We start from the raw sequence: 11,537 nt of genomic DNA, 5'->3' as shown, positions 1-11,537 counted from the left end.
TCGGTCACCTCGTGCTGTTGCGTGTACCTCTCACCAGCCTGGAATCCCCTGTGGTCTTTGCTCCCTCATCCTGCCCCCGAATCCCCTGCTGGGCTGGTGGTCTCTGGGCTGCAGTCCTGTCCCTCCAGCCACGCTGCAGCAGTAAGGGCTCCAAACGCAAATTCAACCAACTCTGCTTTCTAGTGGGCTCCCCACCACCCGCAAAATAGAGTCCCCGTGCCTTCACAGGGCGTGCAGAGACCTGCAGGACTGTGCGCTGGCCACCCCTCTTCTTCCCCACGACCACAAGCACCTCACTGTCCTGCAATTAGCTGTGTGTGTGTGTTGGACTCTCCCCTTCACTGTGAGATTCTGGCGGGCAGCCCTGTCTCTTTCAGACCCGGACTCCCAGTGCCTAACATGGGAAGAGCTCCCTTACTAAATGAGCATATAACCAAGAAAATAATTTTTATACCCTGCCTTATTCCAGACACGATTTGAGCTAGCAACTGAGGAAAGTTTACAATCTCCATCCCAATCAGACTGTAAATATACTGAGACGAGCACATGGGTTTGTGAACACATCAAATAAGCTAGGAGGTCTGTGACTACCTTGGGGGGTGGGAGGGCTTCACTGTAAATGTAAATAATAGCTATCATTTGACCAATGTATCAAAAACTTCGTATTAAATCCTCACAAGTCTCTAATGTGGAGTTTTCTCTTCTTACAGGTGAAGAAGGAAAGGTTAAGAAACGTGTCCAGAGTCATATGATCAACAATGAGAGAAGATTCAGTGCTAGGGACTTTTTATTTCCACATCCCAGGCTCCACCCACTGTGCCATGCCCCCTCTGTTTAAAGCTTGGCTTCTAACCCTGTGAGCGCTGCCAACATCTTAAAACAGTTTGCTTATGTCATGGTCAGCAAAGGGACACTGCAGCGTGGCCTTAAAGGAAGAGGTTAGAATTCATGCTGAGAGGTAGTATTGCCCGAACCCTGATTGCATCTTTATTTATCCTCAACCCACATCTCCAGAGATCTTCCCCAGGGGCTCAGATAGTAAAGAATCTGCCTGCAATGTGGGAGACCCAGGTTTGATCCCTGGGTTGGGTAGATCCCCTGGAGAAGGGAAGGAGGACAAAGGGGCAACAGAGGATGAGATGGTTCAATGGCATCACCGACTCAATGAACAGGAGTTTGAGCAAAGACAGTGAAGGACAGGGAAGCCTGGTGTACTACAGTCCATGGGGTCACAAAGACTCGGACACAACTGAAAGACTGAACAACAACAACAATCGTACCTCCAGGCTCCTACTCACGAGGCTTAGAATCTTCTGAAAAGACACTGACCTAAGCTAGTCACCAGGCAACCTGACCATTGGCATCAATTGCCCAAAGGGTACCTTGGAAATGACTGTGAGACCTGCAGGTGAGAGGGTTCGCTGCAAACCCCTCTGCAACTCCTCTGGGTGGTGGGATGTCAGGTCTGCTTTCTAAGGATGGAATCAGAGGCTGGAGAGAGGCGGCACACCTGGGTTCCAGGCTCTGAGGCTGAGGATATGGAGAGAGGATGTTTGGAGAGATGTCTCTGGGGAGAGACGCAGTGACTTAGATAACTGGGAGCCAAGTGGCCCCCTCCTAGGTGGGCGCAGTGTCTGGCAGACTTGTTGCCAACATGCTGCTCCCCTGGATAGCTAGTGTGTTCAAGGAGTCCACCTTATCACTGGAACAGGCAGAGAGCAGTCCCCAGCAGGGAGGCAGGTAAACCCTCCACCAAGACCCAAAAGCACAGTGTAGAGGCATGACTGAGGATAGCAGGTATGGAAAGGAGGTGGCAGGAGGGAGCTGGAACCAGGCCCTGAACCAATGAAAACTACAGCTTCCCTGGGGGTCCTCCAGCTTCCCTGGGGGTCCTCCAGCTTCCCTGGGGGTCCAGTGGTTAAGAATCTGTCTTGCAGTGCAAAGCACCTGGTTCTATCCCTGGTTCGGGAAGAGCCCACATGCCTAGGAGCAGCTAAGCCCGTGTGCCACAACTACTGAGCCAGCTCCCTAGAGTCCTCGAGCCACAACTACTGAGCTCAGGAGCTGCAATCACGGAAGCCCACACGCCCTAGAGCCTGTGCTCTGCAACAAGAGAAGCCACCAGCATGAGAAGCCACCAGCATGAGAAGCCTGTGCACCGTGAGGAAGAGTAGTCTCCGCTCGCTGCAACCAGAGAAAGCCAAATGGACTCATCCTCTATTGCTCCTCTCCAGGACATCCTGCTGTTTTGTCATCATTGATTATGTTCCTCATGGACAGCATGAGAGCAAGGACTGTGATTCCGCGTGCAGCAATAAAGACCTACCGTAGTCAAAATAAATAAGTAAATAAATAAATCTTTAAAGATATGTTTAGCAGCCACAGCAGATGCTGCTCCTGCCTCACTCAAAACCTCTCCAACCTCTTAGGGAGACTTCCCGTGTGCTCAAGTCTGCAACGCTAGAGATCTTCCAACTCCCCTGCCTTGGGGTTTTTGTAAGTAACCTCCCAGGTCAATTATCATAACAGCAGCGTCTTATTCCAGGTTGACTCCCAGCTCCAGGAGGCATGTGAGCGTGTCAGTGGCCTCCGGAAGCACAGAGGTGGGGGAGGCTTGGAGCCTCTCCAGCAGGAGTGACAGAGGCACTAGTGTTTGGTCAGTCTCCAACCTCACGAGTGCTGAGTGGCCCAGCACAGCTTCCTGTTCAGCAGCCTTCCTGTCTGCAGCAGACGCAGTGTGGTTTGGGCAGCAACTACCTGCCCAGGCCAGTTTTGCAGCTGGACCTGGAGGCCCTGTCTGCAGCTTCCCTCTCCAGCATTCACCACCATCCTGTAACCCAGTGGTTCTCAAAGACAGGGGTCACTGGACCAGCAGTATGGGCAGGACCTGGGAACCCGTTAAAAGTGTAAATTCCTGGGCCTCACCCCAGACCTACTGCCTCTGGCAGTGTGGCCCAGGAATCTTGGCTTTAACAAGGCTTCCTGGTGATTCTGATGCACGCTAAAATTTAGGAATCTGTGCTACAAGCCGACAGCCTACAGTAAGTCCACTTCGGCTAAAACTGACTGAAGCGGAGTCTGTTGTCTGCAACTTAACCCTGACCGAATCACAGTCCCTGCTCTCATGTTATCTGTGAGGAACATAATCGATGATGACAAAACAGCAGGATGTTCTGGAGAAGAACAAAATAGGGGCACTTCATCCAGCCAAAAATGGTGATCCCTCAACTATCTTTACTATATGTCCATCTCAAAGTTTTTGAACATCTACCCTCAATGGTTATACTTATTCCTAAATTTTATAAACAATACTTATTCCTAAATTTTATAAACACTCTATTAATATATCACAAAACACATATAAAGAGAACCACAGCAGATGAGATTTTTAAATGAACAAATATTAATAGAAGGAGGGGAATAACCAGAGATGACAATGATGATGATGACAATAAATAACATTATTGAGCAACTAACATGGTCGTTTAGCTCTGAAAGCAACCTCCTAAAGTAGATTTATTATCTCTATTTTTCAGGCTGGGAAATTGAGGCTCAGCTGTCTCCTACCTAGTAAGTGGCAGAGCTATTATAATTATTTTCATATTTTTAAAATAAAATAACATGGATAAGACAGTAAAAGCAATGCAGCATTTAATCACCTTATACTCCTATTAATAAGTGAAAACATTTTATTAGAAAGAAACTATAAACAAGCCTTAATGAGTCCTTTTGCAAATAAATGGATAAACTGTAGTGGTCCATCCCAAGGAATACTACTCAGCCATGAAAAAGGAATGGATTCTTGATATACACAATGACCTGGCTGAATTTCCAAATCATTAAGCAAAGTGTAATAAGTTAAAGAAAAAAAGAGTCATAATATATGATTCCATTTCTATAAAACTCTAGAAATGGCAGACTAATCTACAGTGACAGAAAGGAGATTGAGTAATGGCCTAGGAATAAGGGGAGGGAAAGGGAGGGACAGGCAGACAACACAGGAGCTTGAGGAAACTTTTGAAGATGACAGATATGTTCATTATCTTGACCATGATGATGGTTTCATGAGAGAAGATATATGTGGTTGTATCAAATTGTATATTTAAAGTGTCAATATACACAGATAATTGTATGGTAAATACCTCTCAATTAAGCTGTTGAAAAAAATAAAACAAAAAGCACACTTAATTTACATGGCAATTTAAAAAATGTTATTCACAATAACTTTTGCAAATTGATTAAAATCACAGCACAGCTATGATTAAAGCCCAGATCAGTCTGCTACTCCTGTAACAAAGAACCACAGACCTGGTGGCTTAAACAATAGAATTGTATTGTCTTCCTGTCTGGAGGCTAGAAGTCCAAGGTCAAAGTGCCAGCAGGGCTGGTTTCCTATGAAGCGGCTCCCTTTGGCTGCAGATGCCCCCTTCTCCCCGCGTCCTCACAGTCTTCTCTCTGCATACGTTGATGTCTGTGTCTTAATCACCTGTTCTCATGAGGACATGAGTCATGTGATTACGGCCCTGCCTAATGGCCTCGTTTTCATTTAATCACCTGTTTAAAGACTCTGTCTTCAAATACAGCCACGTTCTGAGGTTCCGGGGGTTAAGGCTTCAACACAGGAATTGGGGAATAAGGTGCAATTCAGCTCATAACAAACCATGTCTCTGCATATATTACAGCACTTACCGCACAGTTCATTTAGACACAGCCTAATTTCTTTTAGGATATTCTGGTTATGTGAATTGCATGATTCAAAAAGAGAGATTTTCTTTCTTATTTTTTTCCAAGTCCTTATTGAATTTGTTACAGTGTTGCTTCTGTTTGATGTTTTGGTGGGGTCTTAGTTCCCCAACTAAGGCTTGAACTAGCACCCTCTGCTTTGGAAGGTGAAACTAATACCAGGGAAGTCCCAAGATATCTTCCTGAATTAGCATTTCTATTAAGCTACCAAAAGCCATACTTGAGCTTTTGGTTTTGAAAAAAACCCACACAGACAAGAGATAAACAGGCGGGAGGAAATGTGATCTTTCGGGAGGTGAAGAGGGTTGGGAGTTGGGGGACAGGGTTGGAGATAGAAAGAAGGCCTGGAAGTTATTCCTTCCAATGACATCCCGTAGGAAAGAGAAAAGAGACAGGATCACCAAGTTGCTTTCCCTTTATCTCAAGTCCTGTCTTACCATCTGCCTGCCTGGATGGACCCACATGAAGTTTTTGTCCAGCCAGGTCTGAGACCTATTAGTCCGGGTCACTGGAGAAACACCCCAATCCACAAAGGAAAATCATGACTTTACGACTTAAATGACCACATTGCCAGGCAGAGCTCCTTCCTTGTTCTGAGGCCAAACTGGTAGCTGGCCAGTTTGTGAGCATTTGTGAGCCCCTCTTTCTGTAGCTGCCAAGGGCAGGAAATTCAAGCCAGAGTCAGGCAGGTGGGGAGCTCCGGTGCGGTGGGAAGCAGGATGCTCGGCGGATAAGCACCTGCCAAATGAGACCTTCGTGTTTTTGTTCGATCTAATAAAGTTCAGTTTAGAAATGTGCACGGGTTTCTAGATTGCAAAGCATTCTTACTGGGTCTGTGATGAAAATGTCCTCTTTGGGGTGAGCCTCTTGGACTTTCATGTGCAGCTGGGGAGCAAAGATCTTTTTTAAATTTTATTTATTTTTCACTGTGCTGGGTCTTCACCGCTGCCCGGGCTTTTCTCTAGTCGCGGCAAGCAGGAGCTGCTCTCCAGTTACGGGGCATGGGCTTCTCGCTGCAGTGGCTTCTCTTGTTGCAGAAGTGGCCTCTAGCACAGGTGGGCTTCAGTAGTTGTGGCTCCGGGCTCTAGAGCACAGGTTTCAACAGTTGTGGTGCACGGGCTTAGTTGCTCCACAGCATGAAGGATCTTCCCAGACCAGGGATCTGGCCCACCAGGCTTCTCTGTCCATGGACTCCTCCAGGCAAGAATACTGGAGTGAGTAGCTACTCCTTCTCCAGGGGATCTTCCCAACCCAGGGACTGATCCCAGGTCTCCAGCATTGCAGGCGGATTCTTTACCATCTGAGCCACCAAGAAGCCCCAGGGGAGCAAATATCTTACCTCAGGCTTGAGGAGAACTGGGTGTAAACTGATACCGTGAGTGTGACCTAAGCGTCATTGCTGTGGCTGTCAGATACACACCCCAACCTTTTACTACACCTGAAAGAATCATAGTCCCCTTTCCAGAGGCTTCTTTAAAAGAATAGGTAAATGACTTGCATTTAGTTACATCTTTGACAACCTCCCATACATTATTTTAATGCTGAGGTGGGAGGTGGAGGATCTGAGGAACCACCCATGTTGTTGATTTGGGGAAGTCATTTTGTCCTCTCCAGGTGTTCCTTTCTTCACAAGGAACTGCTGCTGATTCTTTGATTTCCACCGAAACCCTCACAGAGTAAATCAAGAGAGAGGAAGACCTACACGATATGTGAGCTGGACTCAAAATCGAGTGGGCAACTAGAAAATTATGATTATTAAAGGATTGTGATTTTTTCCATAATTATTATGGTGACTATTTTTGATTATCTACTACATGTCAAGCACTGTTGTAGACTATAATATATATAACTTAATTCTCACCACAGTAAGAAGTAAATAATAATAGTTACCATTTTTATATCAGTAAAATAAGGTTGGGGGAAATTCCTTGCCCAGGGACTCATAAATCTGAAGCAGCAAAGCTGAATTCAGATCAAGATTTGTCTGATTTAAAAGCCCACTCTTGCTTCTCCACCACTCCTCACTTTTCTGAAAAAAAGGCCCTAAAACATATTTGGAATTGTATCTGAGTGCTGTTATTTGGTGAGTTATCTTTGTATGTCTATTCAGAACACAAGGTCCTTAATACAGAAAGAATGGGTCTTTTTCTGGCTTTGGTTTAGCAGAGTACACAAACTTGTGTCTTTAAAATGTGACTTGGAGGTCTGTATCTGACTTAAGACATTGTACCAACATCAGGCTCCTGGTTTTGACAATGAACTATTGTTATATAAAGATTGCAGGTGAAACTGAGTGACGTGTACATGGGAATTCTCTGTACTATTTTGCAACTTTTTATGAATCTTAATCTAGTTCAGAATAAAAGTATTTTTAAAATGTTACTTGGCAGTGATGATTAGGGACACTGTGGTGTACAGAAGAACAAAGAGAACCTGGGCCCCAGGTTCTAAAGCTGACCTTCAACAACTGCTCTGAGTGGCTCTGCAGAAGTCCCGTGTCCATCTGAGGCCTGGAAAAGTCCAGATGGTGTCCAAGTCCCATGTGAGCCCCGAACAGTAATTTCTGTTATGAAATATATATATACATTATATACAACATATATATACAAATATATATATACAACATTAAATATATGTTCTACAGAAGTTATTAAGTGACCAGGTTGGGATTTGAACTCTTGATGACTGGGTACAAACCTATTTTCTTTATAAAATACTGGTCTAGAAGTCGCACTGACTGCAGAGATGATTTTTGGTTGTTCTAATTAATTATAGTTGGTTGATATTTTTTTCCTTTCACCTTGTTAAAATAATTGCTAATTAATAAACTGTAAAACTAACACTTTGGATTTCCCAGGTCTGTCTCACTCTAAATAGAAGAAATTTTAAATCTTGACTAGGGAAAAAAAAATTCTAGACCTCCGCTTTTGGATGCAAGAATATATGTATATACATCTAACTTGCTCCCTCCCAAAACACACTAAAACTATCGTAAAGAAATGTTTTAAAGACACATACCCCAAAGGACAGGCGGGACAAGAGAGGCAATGATAGCAAGAAAATGATAGAAGCTGGGAGGCAGAGGAGTGAGTGACGAAGGCCTGACAGCCTGGAGCTGGCAGGAGATAAAGCTAAGGGTGAGTGCCCTTCACACGCCGGGACGCTCACAAAGCTCAGGCACCACCGGTGCCCCTGGAGATGGAGACACAAAGAGGGTGGCTGAAGGAAGGACTGGGTGAAAACCCCAAGATACAGATCTCCAGATTGCTCCCCCTACTCAGGGCCCCTGGCAAACAGCTTTTCCGCTATCTGATCAGACTCTCGAGCTTTCCCTCTCTTAGGAGTGAAAGATAGAAGCTGCAAGTGTCATGTCAAAACCAAGAAGAGCAAATGACTGTTCACACGATGACCGTGGAGCGCTGAGACTTCCCACCCTCCTCCCCCAGCCTAGCTCCCAGAACACAGAGCTGAAGCTTCCAGGCGGGAGGCTCAAGTTCTGCCATGGGGAATCTGACCAGGCCAAGAGAAACAAGCCAGAGATCCTGAAACTAGGGAATGTGCACAGCCAGCTCACCCTACAGGAAAGCTCACTCTCCACCAATCCAGTCTGGAGCTCAGAGTTTCCAGTTAGATTTTTCAGTTCTAACTCTATCATGAAGACAGATATAAAACAAGAGAAAAAGGCAACTGGGAGATTATGCAGGGAGAAGAGAACTTTCCCCCAAATAATTAGTATCCTCAGAGACATGAGAGAGGATGTATGCAAAAGAAACAGAGCTATTTTAAAAAGAAACATGTAGAGAACAACAGCAGAAAGAGCTTTGGGAATTAAAAACATGAACGCACAGATGACAAATTAAGTAAGAGAGGCAGGGAAAAACATTAGTGGGAAGTATCTCAGAAACCAGAGCAAAAAAACCTAAAACATTAGAGAAAGGAAAAACAGAGGGTGAGTCCAGTAAGCGTGATGTTTAAATAATGGAAGTCTACGAAATAGAGGAAAGAGAAATAGAAAAGAGGCAACTGCTGGTTGCCTATTCAAGAAGCTTTCCCAGAACAGAAGTACATGAGATTCCAGAATCAAAGTGTCCACCAAGTACCCAACACAATGGATGAAAACGGACCGAGGAACATCACCGGGGAACTTCCAGACACTGGGACCAAACAAGACCCAACGGGTTTTCCATAAAGATAAAACAGGTCAAACACCAGGATCAGGAAACACACTGACCTCAGACTTTTAAGAGCAGAAAGACAATGGACGAGGGTCCAGTTGTAGTAAGATGGTAAGCGGATCCTCCACCCAGACTCTCCTGTGGACTGCCCTTATAAAACCTGGACAGAAGGACACAGCAGCTGTTGAGGAATTCAAAAAATAAACAGGAGCAGACAGACTGATGAAGACCAGAATCCAAAGTACCACCAAACCAGCAGGGCAGGCATCATTTTTCCCTCTGCAATATCCAGCTTTGACTTTCGGCAGACAGTTATGGCAGCCGCAGCCTGAGGTGCCAAGCATGGAATATTACTCAGCAATAAAAAGGAACAAGTTATTGATCCATGCAATATAATGGATGACTCTTAGATGCCTTTGGCCAAATGTAACAAACCGGATCCAAAAGACTATTATATGTTTCCATTTATTTAACATTCTGGAAAAGGACATACTTTGTGTAGGGACAGAAAACAGGTCAGTGATCACTAGGCGACAAAGTACAGGGAGGGGCTGACCGTAAAGAGGAAGCTTAAGGGCATTTTTGTGATAGAATTATTCTGTATCGTAACTGCTCCTTGCATTTGTCAAAACCCATAGATAGACCTGTACATCACGAAGAATGAAATTTGCTATATGTAAATTAAAATCAAACAAACAAACAGGATATGGAAGAAAGCCCCCCCTCAAAAAAAAATGTAAGCGGTAACAAATTAACCTAAATATTAACAATGAATAATATAACCACAGAGGAAAGGAGTGAAGAAAAAACTCTGGAGCTTTGAAGACAGTATTTAGCAGGGTAGTTTCAAGTTTAAGACAGCATTCCCCACCCCCTACCCCCGCTCCACATATGTATTAACTGAAAAAGGAAAAATAGTAACTTTACTTAGTCTGTTAGGCAGAGGAGGAAGGTAAACCTCACCAGCAATGAGAATTCTCAACATCATGAATCTCTGGACATGATACACTGAGAAGGGCACATCCTTTCTGTTGTATCCTTGCTAAAAACTCATCATGAACAGACACACCAACCCAGGTAGAGGGACATTCTACAAAATAGCAGATTGGTGTTTTTCAGTAGTGATAAAATCATGAAAGTGAACACGTAAACCCTGAGGAACTGTCACAGACTGGGAAAAACTAAGAAGTAACATCTAAACATGATGTGGGATCCTGGGACAAAAAAGGGGGCAGTTGGTAGAAAAACTGATGAGCTGCAAATAATAAACCCATAGTTTGAAGTTTTACACCAAAGCTAATGTCCTGGTTTTGATCATTGTACTATGATTATGTAAGACGTAAACATTAGGGGAAGCTGGGTGAGGGAATATGAAAACCCTCCATACTATTTCCAGTTTTCTGTCTCGAATTATTGCAAAATAAAAGTTTTTTTTGTTTGTTTGGACCACGTGGCTTGCGGGATCTTTGTTCCCCAACCAGGGATTGAAACCTGGCCCTCCATAGTGAAAGCGTGGAGTCCCCAGGGGTTGAACCCGCCAACTCCTGTGTCTCCTGCATTGCAGGAGGATCCTTTACCCACTGAGCCATCAAGGAAACCCCAGTAACCATGTGGATTTATAAATCACACGAGAGCTCAACCCTAGTGGACATGTGAGTTGGTGTCTGGAATCCTCTTGCCCCTTTTTCTACATCAGCCAGTAGGTTTGGCTACAATTCCCAGGCCTTGGGCTTTGTTGAACTAGAAGAAGGAAGAGGAAGGGGAAGCGAACAGCCTCTGGGGTGGAAGCTGTCTTCCTGTGCTCCTCTAAGCTCCCTTCTGCTCTGGCTGTCCAGCTCTCAAACCCCCAAGGAAGCTACTCTTTCACCGTGTCCAGAAGACTACAGGATGATTAGAGTGTAGGTTGGATGGGTGACGCCTGTTTATGCCCTCGGAATTTTTCAAACCATCTCCATGCTTACAAATCTGAGCTTTTATGTTACATTTGTGGGGAAATAAGCAAGCAGCTGCCAGCCGGTAGCAAGACTCTTCATGTTCAGAAGCTCCTCCGCGTAAGCAGCACATTAAGTCCTGAAAGGTTTTCTTAAGAGCACTGTTTGTCCTTCCAGTTGCCTGGGAGGAGTTCACTGTTTGCAGCTCTCAGGTTTATATACTTCCACCAAACTGGAGGATTTCAAAACCAAGCCTGTGCTGCTCCTCTGAGCTGGTGTCTGTTCTCCCAGGCATGTTTTCCCAGCACATTTCCCAGGGCTTTTTCTGCGGCTGCAGTGCATTGAGAGAGAGGCCATCTGCAAAGACTATAAGGCTCTCCCCAGCTGTTTCACAGCCACAACCCCACCCCACTTTGAAGTCAGGGAAATTCAAAGGGTCCTCGTACGGAGGAAGTATCCGTGGCTGGGGGCCAACGTTTCATCACTCCAGCCTCCAAGTCTTCAAACAAAGTCCTGGCAGGCTCCTAGGGGGAGGCTGGGAGGCTGTCCATGTGGAACCTCCCAGCCTGGACGCTCCCAGGCCTTTGGGTTTCGTCCATCACGCGACCCGTCTCTTTCTGGTTATCATTGGCTGTTGAGCCAAGGCAGCTTCAGACACTGCCTTTTAGAACCTTTCCTAACACTGAAT

The 11,537-nt window shown here is 45.1% G+C and overlaps 1 long non-coding RNA gene across 1 annotated transcript; it reads right to left on the bottom strand.

The window, feature by feature from the left end:
• Positions 1–7,049: 7,049 nt before the first annotated feature.
• LOC129624467 (uncharacterized) lies at positions 7,050–9,323 on the bottom strand. The gene is made up of 3 exons (XR_008700971.1): positions 9,164–9,323; positions 8,975–9,078; positions 7,050–7,306 (listed from the first exon to the last, which is right to left on the bottom strand). It is a non-coding gene; the product is annotated as an uncharacterized LOC129624467 (long non-coding RNA).
• Between the last annotated feature and the right edge of the window lie 2,214 nt (positions 9,324–11,537).

Source organism: Bubalus kerabau, chromosome 12 (assembly GCF_029407905.1).
Source record: "Bubalus kerabau isolate K-KA32 ecotype Philippines breed swamp buffalo chromosome 12, PCC_UOA_SB_1v2, whole genome shotgun sequence".
Lineage (NCBI taxonomy): Eukaryota > Metazoa > Chordata > Mammalia > Artiodactyla > Bovidae > Bubalus > Bubalus kerabau.
Note: the sequence above shows the minus strand (reverse complement) of the source record. Positions and strands in the feature narration are given on the sequence as shown.